Raw genomic sequence first — 23,884 nt, 5'->3', positions numbered from 1 at the left:
TAGCATATGAATTCCATCCCCTCACAAAACCTAGCCAGGCCTAATTCCATGGCCGCAGCCCTTGCCCTCGGCAATGGTTCACATCCTGAAGAGTGGCTTCTCTCTGGATCCTAACAAATCTACCTCTTATCGCTTTGTCTCTCAATGAATTTTTGCAATGAGACATCAGAGCCTGAGTTTCACTAGTTTTGGCCGGGCTTGAGTCCCGGGAGAGAGCTGAAGGACAGGAGGAAAAAGCAGTGGGAAAAACATGCCAAGGAATCCCCTTCATAGCCCGCTGGAAAATTTGCTAAATATCTGACCGGTGCTCACAGTTTCATTGGTCTAATCTTTGGCACAGAGAAGAGAAAGGACAGAAGAACCCCCACCAGCTTGGGTAACAGCTACTGGGGCTCAGCAGATAGCGCCTTTGGGACATGCTGAGGAGTAGGCTCTCCAGAGTCCCTCAATTGTGCCCCTGCTGCCCGCCTGTTCGTGGGAGGTTCGAGGAAACAAGAAATGAGAGATTGTAAAGGTCCCTCCGGCCATAGGAGCGAGGACCTCTTACCTTAACCGGAGGTCTTCTGGAATCTGAGACTAGGCCGTGTGAGCTTTCTGCTGAGTTTGTTTTTCGCTGTCCTGGTTTCCAGCACGATGGGGCTTCCCCTGCACTGGGTTTCTTCGCCTTCCGCTTCTAGCACGGGAGCTTCGCTGAGCTGGGCTCCTGTTGTGCTTGGCCTCTTCCACGTAGAGGTTGTGTCAGCCAGGTTAAATCCGAGTCACGGCACCATAGATGTCACGCGAGTGTATGTTCCTCGGTTCTTTGTCTCGTCACAACAAAGATTTGGAGCAACGGACATTAAAGCCCTCGGCGCGTCACAGCTCTCAGGTCTTGGACAAACCGTGCTACAGTTCTTAGGCAAATCAGTGTTACAGCTCTATTTTATTTAGAAGATAGCAGGAGAGTGAGAGAGAGAAAGAGAGAGAGAGAAAAGAGCGCACGCGCGCGGGAGAGAGAGTCCGAGAGAGAGCGCTTTGGCTCCTCCTTTTACATGTTTTTTCCTCCACCTGGGCCTGCCCTATGCAAATTGGGCTTAGCCAGGAGTGCTGTTTGTTCTGTTTGTTCTGCCTGAAGTCTTCACTCTGGTCCTCGGACCTTCCTTGTCTTTTAGCCACCGCCATTTTGGACTCCTTTTCCCTACCTACCTAACAGACTGTAGCCCGCCAGGCTCTTCTGTTCATGGAATTTCCCAAGCAAGAATACTGGAGTGGGTTGCCATTTCCTCCTCCAGGGCATCTTCCCTACCCAGGCATCAAATTCAAGTCTCCTGCATTTCCTGCATTGTCAGGAGAGTTCTTTACCACCAAGCCACATGGGAACCCCCACACTTTGGTCAAATTATCCATCCTGTCTCTGCTCCACCAAAAGGAACAAATCATCTTTGGATTCCTATAGGATCTTTGATAATTAGGGTCCTGAGAGTAAGTCCCCTGAGTGGCACATTCACTACCCCAGTGCCTGGTACAAGACTCAGTATTGGTTGAATTAAACTTTTAACTATGATCATAGAAGTAATGCATGTGCTTTCAGAAGGGTAGAAAGCAAGAGTGGAACCCTCCATCCCTCATACTTTCATCTCTCCTTCACTAAATTATACTCCACATTAAAAATAAAATGATCATACCATGTACCCTTTTCTACAATTTGCACTGACATAGTTTACATTTTTCAATTAGAGACTTTCAAACTGCTTTGTTCAATACAATGAATTACCATAAACTGGGCGGCTTAAGCAGAACATGCATGTCCCACAGTTCTGGAGTCTGAAGTCAGAGATTAGGGTGGGTGCCAGAGTAGTTGGGTTCTGATAAGTGGCCCTTTGCCTGGTTTATGGATGGCTGCCTTCCTGATTTGTACTCACTGGCAGAGGAGAGAGAAAGCAAGCTGTCTTCTGTCTCTTCTAATAAGGGCACTAGTCCCAGTAAAAGAGTTCCAGGGGCATGACCTTAATATCTCCCAAAGACCCCATCTCCAAACATCATCACATCAGGTATTCAGATTTTGATTATGAATTTGGGGATGAGGGACACAAACATTCATTCCACAGCAGGGATTTAGGTAAAGCTTTTTAAATGTCAGTATATTTAAACCCTTCTTTTTCTTTTTAATGTGTCCATATCATCCTCATGTGTAATTATCTAAACATTGTTCCCTGTTGTTGGCCATTTCCTTTCCCTGTAGTTTGTCTATCCTTTCCTGTAGTTTGTCTAGCCATCTTGATGCCCTGCCCTCCATCTATTCCTCTCCCCATCTTTCTCCCTCTCTTTCTTACTTTCAAGCAAAATTTCTATGAACATTCCTTGTCTATGTTTGGTAGCATGTGTTGGCATTTCTGCAGAGTAGATTGCTAGAAGTAGAATTTCTATGTCAAAGGAGATACACATATAAAATTTTTGTAGATACCATCCAAACTTTCTCTCTAAGGTCACACCAATTTATATAAAAGTGCCATTTACTGTACTGGCTCACTCTCTCAAAGAAAATTGAATTGATGTTATCTTAAATGTAGAGATTGATTTTGGAGCAAGAGACCTCCATCTCCTCTTTTATTAGTGAGGGTTCTCAGCAGAGAAGATGTTACTTTTATCCATTTATTAGACTTTTACAGTGTCCTTCAGTGGGATTTTATAGAAGTGTATATTCTACATATTTTTTAAGTTTATTCTAGATATTTCTGGTTTATTTTTTAGACCATTTTGACTGAGATGTTTTATCCCATTGATTAGTAATAGTCTGATTATATGAAAGCATATATGATTATGTGAAATCATATATATATGATTATGTAGTGTGTAACATAGCATAGGGCTTCCCAGGTGGCACAGTGGTAAAAAGAATCCCCTGCCAATGCAGAAGATTCAAGAAACAGAGCTTCCCTGGTGGCTCAGATGGTAGAGAGACTCTGCCTGCAATGCTGGAGACCTGGGTTCAATCCCTGAGTTGGGAAGATTCCCTGGAGCAAGAAATGGCAACCCACTCCAGGATTCTTGCCTGGAAAATTCCATGGACAGAAAAGCCTGGTGGGCTACAGTCCGTGGGGTCACAGAGTCAGACATGACTGAGTGAGCACACACACAGATCATAGCGTATATTATTTTTGCATACTAATTCTGCCCCCAAACACATTCTGAAAGTCTGTACCATTTCTAATCATCTTCCAGTGGATTTTCTTGGCTTTCCAATCTATGCAGAGACAATATTGCATAATGGTTGAGAACATGAGTTCTGTAAACAGTCTGCTTGCTTTTCAAGTTTTGCCACCTATTTAAAGCTTTGCTAACCTTGGGTACAAGTTAATTGTTCCTTAATTGTTTTCAGATATAAAATGGATTTAATAATAGTACTTCTCATAGGCTTCTTATGAGAATAAATGAGATGCTTAAAACAGTGCCCATAAGAAGTGCTCAGCAAGAATTTCCAAGTAAGTTGATCTCTACGCATTATATGACCAGACTCTTTGCTACTCCCAATTTTATATCTTAGGAATTAAACCCTATAGAAGTCTTTTATTTGCTTAACAAACATTAAACCTTTTCTGTGCAGAGAATCCTGTTCTGTGAAGGATATCAAAGATAAATCAAACTGAGTCTACTAATAGGGGTTTATAAGTCCAGTTCAGATCAGTTCAGTTCAGTCATTCAGTCATGTCCAACTCTCTGCGACCCCGTGAATTGCAGCATGCCAGGCCTCCCTGTCCATCACCAACTCCCGGAGTCCACCCAAACCCATGTCTATAGAGTCGATGATGCCATCCAGCCATCTTATCCTCTGCCATCCCCTTCTCCTCCTGCCCTCAATCTTTCCCAGCATCAGGGTCTTTTCCAATGAGTCAACTCTTTGCATGAGGTAGCCAAAGTGTTGGAGTTTCAGCTTTAGCATCGGTCCTTCCAATGAACACCCAGGACTGATCTCCTTTAGGATGGACTGGTTGGATCTCCTTGCAGTCCAAGGGACTCTCAAGAGTCTTCTCCAACACCACAGTTCAAAAGCATCAATTCTTCGGCTCTCAGCTTTCTTCACAGTCCAACTCTCACATCCATACTTGACCACTGGAAAAGTCATAGCCTTGACTAGATGGACCTTTGTTATAAGTCCAACTAGGTTGTAAATCACAGGCCATGAATTAAGCCATGTAAGATAGCATGCATCATATAAAAAGTTTAAGCTTTGAAATTTTTCCTGTGTTTGAATTCCCTGCTTTCATCTTGGTAGCATTGTTTTTCCATTTAAATGAGATTAGTTCCATTAATGTTTGAGAGTTGCTCTTTGGTCAGAAGAAATATACGTAAGACTAGTCCAGAACCTGGACACGTAGTAGGAGCTTAACTGTTGTTGTTTAGTTGCTAAGTTGTGTCCAACTCTTTGTGACCCCATAGACTGTAGCCCACCAGGCTCCTCTGTCCATGAGATTTCCCAGGCAAAAATACTTTTGCGGGTTGCCATTTCCTTTACCAGGGGATCTTCCCAACCCAGGAATTGAACCCTTGTCTCCTGCATTAGGAGGTGGATTCCTTATCGCTAAGCCACCAGGGAAGCCCAGGAGCTTAATAAGTGGTAGCTACAAATAGATGTAGTTTAAAGTAGAAAGTGACAAATGAATGTTCTGGAATGAAAGTTCATGTAAAGGACCCTAGAACTTGAAGAAAAAAAGAAATTATTCCTGTTTGGGTGTGTTTACCTGAAACAGATTGCCATTTATTTCTCCAGCAAAGATGGGTTTATTTGGGATCAGCAGAGAACTGCAATTCAGGATCTACAACCATGGTGAGTCATGTGCAAGTTTCTGCACATCAAGGGAAGGCAAATGTTTTTATGGAGGGGAAAAGAATGTTGGAAGGCAATAGTAAACCAAGAGCTCATGACTTTTTGTTGGCTGAGTCCTTGCCAGGAAAGAAGGGAAGTCTTTCTTCTTCCTGGTTACTCTCTGTTGTCATTCTAGGACCTGAGAGCTCCCTTTCTGGTCCTCGAGCTCTATTTAATTGAGTTTTCTATTTATTAATTTTTTTTTTATATCTCCCCCTTTTGATGAAGATCTGTTTCCAAAAGCATTGCTTATCAAGTGACAGGTTTTCTACTTTCAGAGGCATTTTGTTCTTCAATGTAAGGAAAGACCTTTTCTAGGTATTATGTCTCATGTTGGAGGGAATAGATTAGGAGTCTAATTATTAAGGTCACATGTGAGTAACAAGGAGGGGTAGGAGGGAGAAAGCTCAGGCACTTTTCATTTAAAGTTCATGTGTCATCAATATCATAGACATTAGGGATTTCCCTGGTGGTCCAGCAGTTGAGAACCACCTTCCAATGCAGGAGGTGTGGGTGTGATCCCTGGTCAGGGAACTAAGATCCCACGTGCCGTGGGGCAACTAAGGCCACACATCACAACTAGAGAGAAGCCCTCCCACTGAAACAAACAAAAAAAATCCCTCAAACCAACAACTGAGACTGGATGCAGCCAGAAACAAATCAGTTCAGTTCAGTCATTCAGTCGTGTCTGACTCTTTGTGACCCCATGAATCGCAGCATGCCAGGCCTCCCTGTCCATCACCAACTCCTGGAGTCCACCCAAACCCACGTCCATCGAGTCAGCTTGTGCTTCCTCCAACCCAGCGTTTCTCATGATGTATTCTGCATATAAGTTAAATAAGCAGGGTGACAATATACAGCCTTGACGGACTCCTTTTCCTATTTGGAACCAGTCTGTTGTTCCATGTCCAGTTCTAACTGTTGCTTCCTGACTTGCATACAGGTTTCTCAAGAGGCAGGTCAGGTAGTCTGGTATTCCCATCTCTTTCAGAATTTTCCACATTTTAATGTGATCCACACAGTCAAAGCCTTTGGCATAGTCAATAAAGCAGATGTTTTTCTGGAATTCTTTCGCTTTTTCGATGATCCAGCAGATGTTGGCAATTTGATCTCTGGTTGCTCTGCCTTTTCTAAAACCATAAATATATATTTTTAAAAAGGATCATTGACATTAGAGATCATTTGAAGTGTTGTGTCATTATCAATGATTTGGCGATAAACATCCAACAGGACTGGCCCAGATATCTTAAGAAAGGTGTCTCATCAGATGTCATCTGCTTCAATTCTGAGAAATCTTTACTTTCAGGTCAATAGATGATGTACAGATCCGGTTAGGGTTTTATGCTCTCTTTAGGTGTGTCACATGTATCCAATAGTCTGTTCCTTGTAGTTTGGCACCACAAGTACCTGGTAGGGACATTTCCAGTGAGGCTGAGGAGCATTTCTGGAGGTGACTTTTTCACTAGATGAAACCTCCACATTGTAAGATGTGATGCTTAAGGTTTTCATCTCCCAAGAGTGTGCGGTGAAAACACTGCTCTACCACACATTGATATTTTTAATAGAAGCAATTCAGTTCAGTTCAGTTCAGTCACTCAGTCGTGTCCGGCTCTTTGCAACCCCATGAATCGCAGCATGCCAGGCCTCCCTGTCCGTCACCAACTGCCGGAGTTCACTCAGACTCACATCCATCGAGTCAGTGATGCCATCCAGCCATCTCATCCTCTGTCGTCCCCTTTTCTTCCTGCCCCCAATCCCTCCCAGCATCAGAGTCTTTTCCAATGAGTCAACTCTTCCCATGAGGTGGCCAAAGTACTGGAGTTTCAGCTTTAGCATCATTCCTTCCAAAGAAATCCCAGGGCTGATTTCCTTCAGGATGGACTGGTTGGATCTCCTTGCAGTCCAAGGGGCTCTCAAGAGTCTTCTCCAACACCACAGTTCAAAAGCATCAATTCTTCAGCGCTCAGCCTTCTTCACAGTCCAACTCTCACATCCGTACATGACCACAAGAAAAACCATAGCCTTGACTAGATGAAACTTTGTTGGCAAAGTAATGTCTCTGCTTTTGAATATGCTATCTATGTTGGTCATAACTTTCCTTCCAAGGAGTAAGCGTCTTTTACTTTCATGGCTGCAATCACCATCTGCCGTGATTTTGGAGCCCCCCAAAATAAAGTCTGACCCTGTTTCCACTGTTTCCCCATCTATTTCCCATGAAGTGATGGGACCAGATGCCATGATCTTCATTTTCTGAATGTTGAGCTTTAAGCCAACTTTTTCACTCTCCACTTTCACCTTCATCAAGAGGCTTTTTAGTTCCTCTTCACTTTCTGCCATAAGGGTGGTGTCATCTGCATATCTGTGGTTATTGATATTTCTCCCGGCAATCTTGATTCCAGCTTGTGTTTCTTCCAGTCCAGTGTTTCTCATGATGTGCTCTGCATATAAGTTAAATAAGCAGGGTGACAATATACAGCCTTGATGAATTCCTTTTCCTATTTGGAACCAGTCTGTTTTTCCATGTCCACTTCTAACTGTTGCTTCCTGACCTGCATACAGGTTTCTCAAGAGGCAGGTCAGGTGGTCTGGTATTCCCATCTCTTTCAGAATTTTCCACAGTTTATTGTGATCCACACAGTCAAAGGCTTTGGCATAGTCAATAAAGCAGAAATAGGTGTTTTTCTGGAACTCTCTTGTTTTTTCCATGATGCAGCGGATGTTGGCAATTTGATCTCTGGTTCCTCTGCCTTTTCTAACACTAGCTTGAACATCAGGAAGTTCACGGTTCACATATTGCTGAAGCCTGGCTTGGAGAATTTTGAGCATTACTTTACTAGCATGTGAGATGAGTGCAAATGTGCAGTAGTTTGAGCATTCTTTGGCATTGCCTTTCTTTGAGACTGCAATGAAAACTGACCTTTTCCAGTCCTGTGGCCACTGCTGAGTTTTCCAAATGTGCTGGCATATTGAGTGCAGCACTTTCACAGCATCATCTTTCAGGATTTGGAATAGCTCAACTGGAATTCCATCACCTCCACTAGCTTTGTTCGTAGTGATGCTTTCTAAGGCCCACTTGACTTCACATTCCAGAATGTCTGGCTCTAGGTCAGTGATCACACCATCGTGATTATCTGGGTCGTGAAGATCTTTGTTGTACAGTTTTCTGTGTATTCTTGCCACCTCTTCTTAATATCTTCTGCTTCTGTTAGGTCCATACCATTTCTGTCCTTTATCAAGCCCACCTTTGCATGAAATGGTCCCTTGGTCTCTCTAATTTTCTTGAAGAGATCTCTAGTCTTTCCCATTCTGTTGTTTTCCTCTATTTCTTTGCATTGATCGCTGAGGAAGGCTTTCTTATCTTTTCTTGCTGTTCTTTGGAACTCTACATTCAGATGCTCATATCTATCCTTTTCTCCTTTGCTTTTCGCTTCTCTTCTTTTCACAGCTATTTGTAAGGCCTCCCCAGACAGCCATGTTGCTTTTTTGCATTTCTTTTCCATGGGGATGGTCTTGATCCCTGTCTCCTGTACAATGTCACGAACCTCCATCCATAGTTCATCAGGCACTCTATCTATCAGATCTAGGCCCTTAAATCTATTTCTCACTTCCACTGTATAATCATAAGGGATTTGATTTAGGTCATATCTGAATCGTCTAGTGGTTTTCCCTACTTTCTTCAATTTAAGTCTGAATTTGGCAATAAGGAGTTCATGGTCTGAGCCACAGTCAGCTCCCGGTCTACATTTGTTGACTGTATAGAGCTTCTTCATCTTTGGCTGCAAAGAATATAATCAATTTGATTTCGGTGTTGACCATCTGGTGATGTCCATGTGTAGAGTCTTCTCTTATGTTGTTGGAAGAGGGTGTTTGCTATGACCAGTGCATTTTCTTGGCAAAACTCTATTAGTTTTTGCCCTGCTTCATTCTGTATTCCAAGGCCAAATTTGCCTGTTACTCCAGGTGTTTCTTGACTTCGTACTTTTGCATTCCAGTCCCCTAAAATGAAAAGGACATCTTTTTTGGGTGTTAGTTCTAAAAGGTCTTGTAGGTCTTCATAGAACCGTTCAACTTCAGCTTCTTCAGCATTACTGGTTGGGGCATAGACTTGGATTACTGTGATATTGAATGGTTTGCCTTGGAAACGAACAGAGATCATTCTGTCATTTTTGAGATTGCATGCAAGTACTGCATTTCGGACTCTTTTGTTGACCATGATGGCTACTCCATTTCTTCTGAGGGATTCCTGCCCGCAGTAGTAGATATAATGATCATCTGAGTTAAATTCACCCATTCCAGTCCATTTGAGTTTGCTGATTCCTAGAATGTCGACGTTCACTCTTGCCATCTCTTGTTTGACCACTTCCAATTTGCCTTGATTTATGGACCTGACATTCCAGGTTCCTATGCAATATTGCTCTTTACAGCATCGGACCTTGCATCTATCACCAGTCACATCCACAGCGGGGTATTCTTTTCACTTTGGCTCCATCCCTTCATTCTTTCTGAGTTATTTCTCCACTGATCTCCAGTAGCATATTGGGCACCTACTGACCTGGGGAGTTTCTCTTTCAGTATCCTATCATTTTGCCTTTTCATACTGTTCATGGGGTTCTCAAGGCAAGAATACTAAAGTGGTTTGCCATTCCCTTCTCCAGTGGACCACATTCTGTCAGATCTCTCCACCATGACCCGCCGTTCTTGGGTTGCCCCACAGGCATGGCTAAGTTCATTGAGTTAGACAAGGCTGTGGTCCTAGTGTGATTAGATTGACTAGTTTTCTGTGAGTATGGTTTCAGTGTGTCTGCCCTCTGATGCCCTCTTGCAACACCTACCATCTTACTTGGTTTTCTCTTACCTTGGGTGTGGGGTATCTCTTCACGGCTGCTCCAGCAAAGTGCAGCCGCTGCTCCTTACCTTGGATGAGGGGTATCTCCTCACCGCCTCCCTTCCTGACCTTCAACGTGGGATAGCTCCTCTAGGCCCTCCTGCGCCCGCGCAGCCACCTCTCCTTGGACGTGGGGTTGGTTCTTCCGGCCGCTGCCCCTGGCCTCGGGCGTAGGGGCGTGTGGTAGCTCCTCTGGGCCTCCACCCCTGGCCTTGGGCGTGGGGTAGCTCCTCTCGGCCTCTGCTCCTGGCCTCGGGCGTGGGGGCGTAGGGGCGTGGGGTAGCTCCTTTCGGCCACTGCCCCTGACCTTGGACGTGGGGTAGCTCCTCCTGGCCACCGCCTCTGACCTCAGACTTGGGTAGCTCTTCTTGGCCGTTCTTGCGCCGTCGCAGCCTGGCACTCTCAGCCGCTGCCCCTGACCTCGAACGTGGGGTAACTCCTCTTGGCCGCCACCCTTCAGGAACCTAGAAGTTAAATAAGCAGGGTCACAATATACAGCCTTGATGTACTCCTTTTTCAATTTTGAACCAGTCAGTAGTTCCATGTCTGGTCCTAACTGTTTCTTGACCCACATACAGGTTTGTCAGGAGATAGGTAAGGTGGTCTGGCACTCCCATCTCTTTAAGAATTTTCCACTGTTTGTTTGTGATCTATACAAAGGCTTTACTGTAGTCAATGAAGCAGAAGTAGGAATTTTTCTGGAACTCTTTTGCCTTTTCCATGATCCAGTGAATACTGACAGTTTGATCTCTGGTTCCTCTGTCTCTTCACAAACCAGCTTGTACATCTAGAAGTTCTGGGTTCATTTACTGCTGAATCCGAGCTTGAAGGATTTCGAGTATAACCTTGCTAGCATGTGAAATGAGTACAGTTGTATGGTAGTTTCAACATCTTTGGGATTGGAACAAAAACTGACATTTTCCAGTCCTGTGACCACTGCTGAGTTTTCCAAATTTGCTGACATATTGAGTGCAGCACTTTAACAGCATCATCTTTTAGGATTTGAAATAGCTTAGCTGGAATTCCATCACTCTCACTGTTTTGTTTTGTTTTGTTTTGTAGTATTGCTTCCAAAGGCCCACTTGACTTCACACTTCAGGATGTCCAGCTCTAGGTGAGTGACCACACCATCTTGGTTATCCAGGTCATGAAGACCTTTCTTGTATAGTTCTGTGTATTCTTGCTGCCTCTTCTTAATCTCTTCTGCTTCTGTTAGATCCTTACCATTTCTGTCCTTTATCGTGCCTATCCTTGCGTGAAATGTTCCCTTGATATCTCCAGTTTTCTTGAAGAGATCTCTAGTCTGTCCCATTCTATTGTTTTCCTCCATTTGTTTGCATTGTTCCTTTCAGAAGCCCATCTTATCTCTCCTTACTATTCTCTGGAACTCTGCATTCAGTTGGCTATATCTTTCCCTTTCTCCCTTGCCTTCCTGTTCTCCTCTTTCCTCAGCTATTTATAAAGCTTTCTCAGACAACCGCTTTGCCTTCTTGCATTTCTTTTTCTTTGGGATGGTTTTGGTCACTGCCTCCTGTGCAATGTTGTGAGCCTCCATCCATAGTTCTTCAGGCACTCTGTCTGTCAGATCTAATCCCTTGAATCTATTTGAAATGTCTACTGCATAATCATAAGAGATTTTATTTAGGTCATACCTGAATGGCTTAGTGGTTTTCCCTACTTTATTCAGTTTAAGTGTGAACTTTGCAATAAGGAACTCATGATCTAAGCCACAGTCAGCTCTGGTCTTGTTTTTACTGCATAGAGTTTCTCCATATTGGCTGCAAAGAGCATAATTAATCTGATTTCTTTTGGTATTGACCATCTGATGATGTTCATGTGTAGAGTCGTCTCTTGTGTTGTTGGAAAAGGGTGTTTACTATGACCAACATGTTCTCTTGACAAAACTGTTAGCTTTGCCCTGCTTCATTTTGTACTCCAAAGTCAAACTTGCCTGTTATTCCAGGTATCTCTTGACTTCCTACTTTTGCATTCCAATCCTCTATGATTGAAAGGACATCTTTTTTTGGTATTAGATCTAGGTCTTATATGGAGAAGGAAATGGCAACCCACTCCAGTATTCTTGCCTAGAGAATCCTATGGACGGAGGAGCCTGGTGGGCTACCATCTATGTGGTCTCACAGAGTCGGACACAACTGAAGCAACTTAGCAGCAGCAGCAGCTAGGTCTTATAGGTCTTCATAGAACTGGTCAACTTCAGCTTTTTCAGCATCAATGGTTGGGTCATAGACTTGGATTACTGTGATATTGAATGGTTGCCTTGGAAACAACCCAAGATCATTTTGTTGTTTTTGAGATTGCACCCAAATATTGCACTTTGGCCTCTCTTGATGGGTATGAAGTCTACTCCATTTCTTCTAAGGATTCTTGCCCACATTAGTAGATACAATGGTCATCTGAATTAATTTTGCCCATTCCCATCCATTTTTGTACCCTGATTCCTAAGATGTCAATGTTCATTCTTGCCGTCTCCTGTTTGACCACTTCCAATTTACCTTGATTCGTGGACCTAACATTCCAGGTTCCTATGCAATATTATTCTTTATGGCATCGGACTTTACTTTCTCCACCAGACGCATCCACAACTGAGTGTCGTTTCCACTTTGGCCCAGTCACTTCATTCTGGAGCTTTTAGTAACTGCCCTCTGCACTTCCCGAGTAGCATATGGGACACCTTCCCACCTGGGGGGATTATCTTCCGGTGTCATATCTGTTTACCTTTTCATACAGTCCTTGGAGTTCTCCAGGTAAGAACTGGAAAGTGAAAGTCACTCAGTTGTGTTGAACTCTTTGCAACCCCATGGACTGTAGCCCACTAGGCTCCTCCTCTGTCAATGGAATTCTCCAGGCAAGAATATTGGAGTGGGCTGTCATTTCCTCTCCAGGGGATCTTCCTGATTCAGGGATCAAACCTAGGTCTCCAGCATTGCAGGCATATTCTTTACCATCTGAGCCATCAGAAAAGCCCCAAGAGTACTGAAGTGGGCTGTTATTTCCTCCTTCCTTGGACCATGTTTTGTCAGAACTCTTCACTATGACCTGTCTGTCTTGGGTGGCCCTACATGGCATGGCTCATAGCTTCATTGAGTTATGCAAGCCCCTTCGCCCTGACAAGGTTGTGATCCATGAAGGAAACTTAAGTTTGTAACAATCTCTTTTCTGATGTCCTGGCTCTGTGCAACATGCCACACACTCAGGGAGTAGCTTGTAAAGTGTTCAGTTCCTTACCCAGGAAAGAGTAGGAGGTGAGCATTTTTTGGCCTTTTCTTTCACCACTGAGCCCTGGAGGTTCAGCAATGGAGAGTACTCACATACCCATTAAGAACTGCTTCTTTCTTTGCTGTTCCTGTTGGTCTAATGGATGTGTGCCCCATTGGTCTTTAGAGCTAGGTGTTTGGGGCCTGTCCATCCAGTGGGAGCCTTGAAAGTTGGAGCTCTGTGTATGTGGTCCAAATCTTTCACTCAGGGACCATCTGGTTGTTGTGGGTGTGTTCGTCCCAGTTGACTGGCACTGTGCCAGGTTGGAATTTATGGTAAGAGCTTGTTTTGATGTGGGTATTTTCTTATTTGCCTGATATGTAGGAGTCACTCAGCTAGGTTCTGGATTTCTCTTAGAAGGAATTTTCCTTGTGCAGCTGTACATTCAATATGTCCATGGGAAGAGGAAAGATCAGGAGCATTAAATGTTGTCATCTTTGTCTCTCCCTGAGTTTGCTTCTTTTAATGGGTAGCTGTATCCCATTCTTTGGAGGTACCATAGTTTATTTGACCCACTCAATTGATGGGCGCTTGGCAATATTCTGCTCTTCTATTTGGTGCTACAAGTCATTCCTCACACATGAGAATATATATCTAGGAAAGAATGCTAGAAATTGAATTGCTGAGCTTTAGGGTGTCTTGTTGCATGCGTGCATGCAAAGTTGCTTCAGTCATGTCTGACTCTTTGCTTCCCTATGGACCATAGTCTGCCAGGCTCCTCTGTCCATGGGATTCTCCAGGCAAGAATACTGCAGTGGGTTGCCACGCCCTCCTCCAGGGGATCTTCCCGACCCAGGGATCTAACACACGTCCCTTATGTCTCCTGCATTGGCAGGCAGGTTCTTTACCACTAGTGCCACCTAGGAGGCCCCAGTGTGTCTTGTTAGATAGTTCTAAATTAATTCTACAGAGGTTGTGCCAATTTACAACTCCCATTTTGTTAATGCAAAACACATGAGTACCTATGTAGTAAGTCCTATGTTTATGAAGACTAGGAACGGCTCCTCTAGGAGACCGTGTTACAGAGTGAGAAAAAGCTATCTATATGAAAAGGCAAGGAAAGATGTGGGGATTAGAATGTTCTCGGGTAAGGGAGTTGAGTGAGCAAAGGCCAGGAGATGGGCAATAGCTTAGGACAGTTGATGTTCTGAAAGAAGATCATCATATCTAGAGGTGCCTTGCTCACTGGCTATCTGTGGCTATTCAGTTCAGTTCAGTTCAGTCGCTCAGCCGTGTCCGACTCTTTGCGACCCCACGAATCGCAGCACGCCAGGCCTCCCTGTCCATCACCAACTCCCAGAGTTCAATCAAACTCATGTCCATCAAGTCGGTGATGCCATCCAGCCATCTCATCCTCTGTCGTCCCCTTCTCCTCTTGCCCCCAATCCCTCCCAGCATCAGAGTCTTTTCCAATGAGTCAACTCTTCACATGAGGTGGCCAAAGTACTGGAGTTTCAGCTTTAACATCAGTCCTTCCAATGAACACCCAGGACTGATCTCCTTTAGAATGGACCAGTTGGATCTCCTTACAGTCCAAGGGACTGTCAAGAGTCTTCTCCAACACCACAGTTTGAAAGCATCAATTCTTCAGTGCTCAGCTTTCTTCATAGTCCAACTTTCACATCCATACATGACCACTGGAAAAACCATAGCCTTGACTAGACGTACCTTTGTTGGCAAAGTAATGTCTCTGCTTTTGAATATGCTATCTAGGTTGGCCATTAACTTTCCTTCCAAGGAGTAAGCGTCTTTTAATTTCATGGCTGCAATTACCATCTGCAGTGATTTTGGAGCTCCAAAAAATAAAGTCTGACACTGTTTCCACTGTTTCCCTATCTATTCCCCATGAAGTAGTGGGACTCGATGACATGATCTTCGTTTTCTGAATGTTGAGCTTTAAGCCAACTTTTTCACTCTCCTCTTTCACTTTCATCAAGAGGCTTTTTAGTTCCTCTTCATTTTCTGGCACAAAGGTGGTGTCATCTGCATATCTGAGGTTATTGATATTTCTCCCGGCAATCTTGATTCCAGCTTGTGCTTCTTCCAGGCCAGCGTTTCTCATGATGTACTCTGCATATAAGTTAAATAAACAGGGTGACAATATACAGCCTTGACATACTCCTTTTCCTATTTGGAACCTAAGCATTTAAATGTGGCTCATGTTGAATTGAGATATGCTGTGAAAATAAAATACACACTGAATTTCAAAGACTTTAGTATGGAAAAAAGAATATAGAATGCCTCATTTGTAATTTTTTTTATGTTGGTTTCATGTTGAAATCATAATTTTGATGTGTTAAAATACAGTATTAAAATGAATTTCATCTGTTTCTTTTTACTTTTTTATTGTGGCTGCTAGAAAAACTTTAACTACATATATGGCTTACAGTATATTTCCATTGGACAGTCGTAGTCTAGAGCATAGAGTTGGTAAACTATCAGTTGCAGGCCAGATTTGGTCTACAGCCTGTTTTGATGTGACCTGAGTGCTAAAAATAGTTTTTACATTTTTTCAAAGAGTTAAAAAAAGAAATAATATAAGGGGAATATGCAACTGTGGGTGATCAACAAAGTCTAAAATACTTACTGTCTAGCCTTTATTAGTCTAGAACATACAAAGAGGGCAGTAGAACAAGATATCAAGGGAGGGCAGGGTCCAGATCATAAAGGGCCTTTTGAATCACAATAAGTTGTTTAGATCTTATTAAAAGAGCAGTAGAAATATAAGAATGGTTTTAAGCAGGAGCATGACATGATCAGATTTATATTCTTAAATAATAATTGTCTGTGCGTGTGTGCACATGTACTCCTTGAATAGTCTACCCTGGGACTTATTTGGACTAAAGAGTGTCACTTTCTTGTTTTACCAAAAACTCACTGGAAGAGGGTATTGAAGGAGGTTGGATGGCAGTTTTACACCAAACCCGGAGTTCTGCATTGTCATCATAATTGCACTGTCATCTTAGCACTTAATATGTGCCTGGCACTTTCTGAGCTGCATGTCTTATCTCGTTGACAGCATTTTGTTCCTTTAAGTAGTTGCAGCTCCCTTAGCAAGGTAGAACAGTATGAACAAGAAACCACCTGAATGACTCCATTCCTAAGACCAAGTAAGGCTTTGGTCCTTGGCTTCCACTGGTAGTGATGTGGAACTGGTTGAGGCCATGGGAATGTGCAACCATGTGACTGAACAGATCCCAGGGAGATGCAACCAATCTGCAGTACTTTGGAAGTCCACATCCCAGCAAGGACTGCATACTACTCAAACCTCTCCCTGCTTATTTCCCTCTTTAATAGGGAACTGGAGATCCCTATCCAGGTCTCTTACTAGTACTGGGATAGTCTGTCTCACCTCTGAGGTCCCACAATATATTCTGTTTCTGTTGCTGAAATGAGACTTGTCTCTCTACTTCCTTGAATTACTATGTCATCATACCATAGAGAGAGGTTTGGTATTTTACACAACTCTAATGGGCAGGGTGGGCTTCCCAGGTTGTTCAGAAGTAAAGAATCTGCCTGCCAATGCAGGAGATGCAAGTTTGATCCCTGCGTTGGGAAGATCCCCTGGAGGAGGAAATGGCAACCCATTTCAATTCTTGCGTGGAGAATTCCAGGAGCAGAGGAGCCCGGTGGGCTATAGTCCTTAGGCTCGCAGGGTCGGTCATGACTGAGTGAATGAGTGTGTGTGTGTGTGTGTGTGTGTGTGTGTGTGTGTGTGTGCATGCGTGCACACACACACACACAATATGGGCAGGGTAGGCTAACCACTGTAATAAGTCAAAAACTCATTAGTGGCTATATACAACAGTTTGTGTATGATTGACAACACATCCCACTCTAGGTTGGATGGGTGCTGGGAGGTGAGCAGTAGGAGAGACCTCAGTTCTATGCAGTCATTCAAGGACCCAGGCTCACGCCAGCTTGTGGCTCCTTCCTCCTCTAGATCCACCAAGGCTGTCCAGCTAGCAGGTGGAGAAAGAGAAAGTCAAGAAGGCACAACTGCTGTCAGTTACCTTGATCTGGAAGTCATAGCTGTCACGTTGCTCACATTTTACTGGCAAGCCTGAGTCACATGACCCCACCTGAAGATGGTAGGCTAGGAAATGTGATCTTTCTGTGAGAGCACTAGAGAGCACAGCAACCTCACATGGTACCCGGGCAGTTCTTCTTTAAGATAACTCAAAAGCTAGGCCATTTTCTTCCCAATATGTGCAAACCTTATTATACTTCTCAGGTAAGAGATTTGCCTTTATTCTATAGAAACCATTTAATTTTACACTGACCTTACTGGTGTTATACTGGCTTTGTCCTTTTAGTTCTGTTTTTTGTGCAAGTCTATTTTCCCTCGGATTTTAGACCTTCTTACTCCTATTACTAAGTTTGTATGTACAGTCTGTGTATTTATGTGTTATATATATATAGGCTATATATATATAGGCTTTCCCAGCGGCTCAGCAGTGATGAAGTCATCTGCAATGCAGGAGTTGGGAAGGGTTGGGAAGATCCCCTGGAGGAGGGCACCGCAACTGAGTCCAGTATTCTTTCTTGGAGAATCCCATGGACAGAGGAACCTGACAAGCTACAGTCCAGAGTCACAAAAAGTCAGATGCAACTGAAGTGACTAAGCACACACATATGTGTATATATGTACATATATACAGGCTGTGCTGCACAGCATGTAGGATCTTAGTTCCCCAACCACAGATTGAACGTGTTCCCCCTGCAGTGGAAGCACAAGTCTTAACCTCTGGACCACCAGGGAAATCCCCATATGGGTACATTTTAATGTCATTTTACTCTGTATTATTTTACTCTGTAACACACTTAATCTTCACAGTAACCCTATGAGATGGGTATTATTATTACCTCCACTTTAGAGGTAGAGAGATGTGGAGAGATGCAGTGACCTTTTACCAAGTGAGTGGCTGAGCTGTTTTCACTCCAGCGCGTGCCTGACCTCAGGCCTGAACTCTGAGAGAACACCTCATGTTACATTCCTTTCTGGACCAGGCTAGACCAACTTTTTCATCTTCCTCTCTGCCTCCGCTTTGCCTACCTCACAAAAAGCTGCCCATACATCTTCTTTCAGATATTTCCTCCCCTTTCAAACTCTGGGGCTCTAGAGTTCACTTGCATATGTAGGGAGATCTTGTCTCTGACTGGTTCCCATGGTAGTTTTATAAAATATAAAATGGGGGGAGGAGCCAAGATGGCGGAGGAGTAGGACGGGGAGAACACTTTCTCCCCCACAAATTCATCAAAAGAGCATTTAAACGTCGAGTAAATTCCACAAAACAACTTCTGAATGCTGGCAGAGGACATCAGGCACCCATAAAAGCAATCCAACTCTTTGAAAGGAGATAACCGAGTGGTGGGGAGGCGATAAGTCGCAGCATTGGCGCTCGCCAAACACCTCATCACTTGAGCTGCTCAGACCTGGGAAGAGCACAAAACTCAGGCCCAACTGAGTCTGCGCCTCTGAGGACTACCCGAGTGCCTGAACCTGAGCGGCTTGGACCTGGGAGGTACATGCAGCCCAGGGCCAGCCTCGGATTGTTCCCGGCAGAACAACCTAGAGCCCGAGCAGTGTGGGCAGGGAGGCTACATGCACCGTGAGCGGGGGCAGACCCAGTGTGGCTGAGGCACTGCGAGCGCACGCCAGTGTTATTTGTTTGCAGCATCCCTCCCTCCCTCCCCACAGCGCGACTGAACAAAGAGAAGAAATACAGCTCCACCCATCAGAACACCGACACAAGCTTCCCTAACCAGGAAACCTTGACAAGCCACCTGTACAAACCCACACACAGCGAGGAAAAGCCACAATAAAGAGAACTCCACAAACTGCCAGAATACAGAAAGGACACCCCAAACTCAGCAATTTAAACAAGATGAAGAGACAGAGGAATACCCAGCAGATAAAGGAACAGGATAAATGCCCACCAAACCAAACCAAAGAGGAAGAGATAGGGAATCTACCTGATAAAGAATTCTGAATAATGATAGTGAAATTGATCCAAAATCTTGAAATTAAAATGGAATCACAGATAAATAGCTTGGAGACAAGGATTGAGAAGATGCAAGAAAGGTTTAACAAGGACCTAGAAGAAATAAAAAAGAGTCAATATATAATGAATAATGCAATAAATGAAATTAAAAACACTCTGGAGGCAACAAATAGTAGAATAACAGAGGCAGAAGATAGGATTAGTGAATTAGAAGATAGAATGGTAGAAATAAATGAATCAGAGAGAATAAAAGAAAAACGAATTAAAAGAAATGAGGACAATCTCAGAGACCTCCAGGACAATATTAAACGTTACAACATTCGAATCATAGGGGTTCCAGAAGAAGAAGACAAAAAGAAAGACCGTGAGAAAATACTTGAGGAGATAATAGTTGAAAACTTCCCTAAAATGGGGAAGGAAATAATCACCCAAGTCCAAGAAACCCAGAGGATCCCAAACAGGATAAACCCAAGGCGAAACACCCCAAGACACATATTAATCAAATTAACAAAGATCAAACACAAAGAACAAATATTAAAAGCAGCAAGGGAAAAACAACAAATAACACACAAGGGAATTCCCATAAGGATAACAGCTGATCTTTCAATAGAAACTCTTCAAGCCAGGAGGGAATGGCAAGACATACTTAGAATGATGAAAGAAAATAACCTACAGCCCAGATTATTTTACCCAGCAAGGATTTCATTCAAGTATGAAGGAGAAATCAAAAGCTTCTCAGACAAGCAAAAGCTGAGAGAATTCTGCACCACCAAACCAGCTCTCCAACAAATACTAAAGGATATTCTCTAGACAGGAAACACAAAAATGGTGTATAAATTCGAACCCCAAACAATAAAGTAAATGGCAACGGGATCATATTTATCAGTAATTACCTTAAACGTAAATGGGTTGAATGCCCCAACCAAAAGACAAAGACTGGCTGAATGGATACAAAAACAAGACCCCTACATATGTTGTCTACAGGAGACCCACCTCAAAACAGGGGACACATACAGACTGAAAGTGAAGGGCTGGAAAAAGATTTTCCATGCAAATAGGGACCAAAAGAAAGCAGGAGTAGCAATACTCATATCAGATAAAATAGACTTTAAAACAAAGGCTGTGAAAAGAGACAAAGAAGGTCACTACATAATGATCAAAGGATCAATCCAAGAAGAAGATATAACAATTATAAATATATATGCACCCAACACGGGAGCACCGCAGTATGTAAGACAAATGCTAACAAGTATGAAAGGAGAAGTTAACAATAACACAATAATAGTGGGAGACTTTAATACCCCACTCACACCTATGGATAGATCAACTAAACAGAAAATTAACAAGGAAACACAAACTTTAAGTGATACAATAGACCAGTTAGACCTAATTGATATCTATAGGACATTTCATCCCAAAACAATGAATTTCACCTTTTTCTCAGGTGCACATGGAACCTTCTCCAGGACAGATCACATCCTGGGCCATAAAGCTAGCCTTGGTAAATTCAAAAAAATAGAAATCATTCCAAGCATCTTTTCTGACCACAATGCAGTAAGATTAGATCTCAGTTACAGGAGAAAAACTATTAAAAATTCCAACATATGGAGGCTGAACAACACGCTGCTGAATAACCAACAAATCACAGAAGAAATCAAAAAAGAAATCAAAATTTGCATAGAAACGAATGAAAATGAAAACACAACAACCCAAAACCTGTGGGACACAGTAAAAGCAGTCCTAAGGGGAAAGTTCATAGCAATATAGGCACACCTCAAGAAACAAGAAAAAAGTCAAATAAATAACCTAACTCTACACCTAAAGCAACTAGAAAAGGAAGAAATGAAGAACCCCAGGGTTAGTAGAAGGAAAGAAATCTTAAAAATTAGAGCAGAAATAAATGAAAAAGAAACAAAAGAGACCATAGCAAAAATCAACAAAGCCAAAAGCTGGTTCTTTGAAAGGATAAATAAAATTGACAAACCATTAGCCAGACTCATCAAGAAACAAAGGGAGAAAAATCAAATCAATAAAATTAGAAACGAAAATGGAGAGATCATGACAACACAGAAATACAAAGGATCATAAGAGACTATTATCAACAATTATATGCCAATAAAATGGACAACGAGGAAGAAATGGACAAATTCTTAGAAAAGTACAACTTTCCAAAACTCGACCAGGAAGAAATAGAAAACCTTAACAGACCCATCACAAGCATGGAAATTGAAACTGTAATCAAAAATCTTCCAGCAAACAAAAGCCCAGGTCCAGACGGCTTCACAGCTGAATTCTACCAAAAATTTAGAGAAGAGCTAACACCTATCCTGCTCAAACTCTTCCAGAAAATTGCAGAGGAAGGTAAACTTCCAAACTCATTCTATGAGGCCACCATCACCCTAATACCAAAACCTGACAAAGATCCCACAAAAAAAGAAAACTACAGGTCAATATCACTGATGAACATAGATGCAAAAATCCTTAACAAAATTCTAGCAATCAGAATCCAACAACACATTAAAAAGATCATACACCATGACCAAGTGGGCTTTATCCCAGGGATGCAAGGATTCTTCAATATCCGCAAATCAATCAATGTAATACACCACATTAACAAATTGAAAAATAAAAACCATATGATTATCTCAATAGATGCAGAGAAAGCCTTTGACAAAATTCAACATCCATTTATGATAAAAACTCTCCAGAAAGCAGGAATAGAAGGAACATACCTCAACATAATAAAAGCTATATATGACAAACCCACAGCAAACATTATCCTCAATGGTGAAAAATTGAAAGCATTTCCTCTAAAGTCAGGAACAAGACAAGGGTGCCCACTTTCACCATTACTATTCAACATAGTTTTGGAAGTTTTGGCCACAGCAATCAGAGCAGAAAAAGAAATAAAAGGAATCCAAATTGGAAAAGAAGAAGTAAAACTCTCACTATTTGCAGATGACATGATCCTCTACATAGAAAACCCTAAAGACTCCACCAGAAAATTACTGGAACTAATCAATGATTATAGTAAAGTTGCAGGATATAAAATCAACACACAGAAATCCCTTGCATTCCTATACACTAATAATGAGAAAACAGAAAGAGAAATTAAGGAAACAATTCCATTCACCATTGCAACGAAAAGAATAAAATACTTAGGAATATATCTACCTAAAGAAACTAAAGACCTATATATAGAAAACTATAAAACACTGGTGAAAGAAATCAAAGAGGACACTAATAGATGGAGAAATATACCATGTTCATGGATTGGAAGAATCAATATAGTGAAAATGAGTATACTACCCAAAGCAATTTATAGATTCAATGCAATCCCTATCAAGCTACCAACAGTATTCTTCACAGAGCTAGAACAAATAATTTCACAATTTGTATGGAAATACAAAAAACCTCGAATAGCCAAAGCGATCTTGAGAAAGAAAAATGGAACTGGAGGAATCAACCTACCTGACTTCAGGCTCTACTACAAAGCCACAGTTATCAAGACAGTATGGTACTGGCACAAAGACAGAAATATAGATCAATGGAACAAAATAGAAAGCCCAGAGATAAATCCACGCACATATGGACACCTTATCTTTGACAAAGGAGGCAAGAATATACAATGGATTAAAGACAATCTCTTTAACAAGTGGTGCTGGGAAATCTGGTCAACCACTTGTAAAAGAATGAAACTAGAACACTTTCTAACACCATATACAAAAATAAACTCAAAATGGATTAAAGATCTCAACGTAAGACCAGAAACTATAAAACTCCTAGAGGAGAACATAGGCAAAACACTCTCTGACATACATCACAGCAGGATCCTCTATGACCCACCTCCCAGAATATTGGAAATAAAAGCAAAAATAAACAAATGGGGCCTAATTAAACTTAAAAGCTTCTGCACATCAAAGGAAACTATTAGCAAGGTGAAAAGACAGCCTTCAGAATGGGAGAAAATAATAGCAAATGAAGCAACCGACAAACAACTAATCTCAAAAATATACAAGCAACTCCTACAGCTCAACTCCAGAAAAATAAATGACCCAATCAAAAAATGGGCTAAAGATCTAAATAGACATTTCTCCAAAGAAGACATACAGATGGCTAACAAACACATGAAATGATGCTCAACATCACTCATTATCAGAGAAATGCAAATCAAAACCACTATGAGATACCATTTCACACCAGTCAGAATGGCTGCGATCCAAAAGTCTACAAGCAATAAATGCTGGAGAGGGTGTGGAGAAAAGGGAACCCTCTTACACTGTTGGTGGGAATGCAAACTAGTACAGCCACTATGGAGAACAGTGTGGAGATTCCTTAAAAAACTGGAAATAGAACTGCCTTATGATCCAGCAATCCCACTGCTGGGCATACAAACTGAGGAAACCAGAAGGGAAAGAGACACGTGTACCCCAATGTTCATCGCAGCACTGTTTATAATAGCCAGGGCATGGAAGCAACCTAGATGTCCATCAGCAGATGAATGGATAAGAAAGCTGTGGTACATATACACAATGGAGTATTACTCAGCCATTAAAAAGAATACATTTGAATCAGTTCTAATGAGGTGGATGAAACTGGAGCCTATTATACAGAGTGAAGTAAGCCAGAAGGAAAAACACCAATACAGTATACTAACGCATATATATGGAATTTAGAAAGATGGTAACGATAACCCTGTATACGAGACAGCAAAAGAGACACTGATGTATAGAACAGTCTTATGGACTCTGTGGGAGAGGGAGAGGGTGGGAAGATTTGGGAGAATGGCATTGAAACATGTAAAATATCATGTATGAAACGAGATGCCAGTCCAGGTTCAATGCACGATACTGGATGCTTGGGGCTGGTGAACTG

The 23,884-nt window shown here is 42.3% G+C and overlaps 2 protein-coding genes across 8 annotated transcripts in view; both read left to right on the top strand.

Annotated features, from left to right (window-relative positions):
- ALDOB (aldolase, fructose-bisphosphate B) overlaps nt 1–23,884 on the top strand; it is an 89,144-nt gene that overhangs the window by 8,735 nt on the left and 56,525 nt on the right. The window lies entirely within an intron of this gene.
- The window catches only part of TMEM246 (transmembrane protein 246), a 43,376-nt gene that overhangs the window by 8,800 nt on the left and 10,692 nt on the right, over nt 1–23,884 (top strand). For 3 of the 7 annotated variants that reach the window (XR_003512367.1, XM_027550418.1, XM_027550417.1), the window contains exon 2: nt 10,791–10,842. The exons of the other annotated variants lie outside the window; for them this stretch is intronic. The gene's annotated coding sequence lies outside the window, so the exon portion shown is untranslated. The remainder of the gene's footprint in view (nt 1–10,790; nt 10,843–23,884) is intronic. 7 annotated transcript variants of the gene reach the window in all.

This window comes from Bos indicus x Bos taurus, chromosome 8 (assembly GCF_003369695.1).
Source record: "Bos indicus x Bos taurus breed Angus x Brahman F1 hybrid chromosome 8, Bos_hybrid_MaternalHap_v2.0, whole genome shotgun sequence".
Classification (NCBI taxonomy): Eukaryota; Metazoa; Chordata; class Mammalia; order Artiodactyla; family Bovidae; genus Bos; species Bos indicus x Bos taurus.
This window is presented reverse-complemented; position numbering and strand designations above follow the sequence as displayed.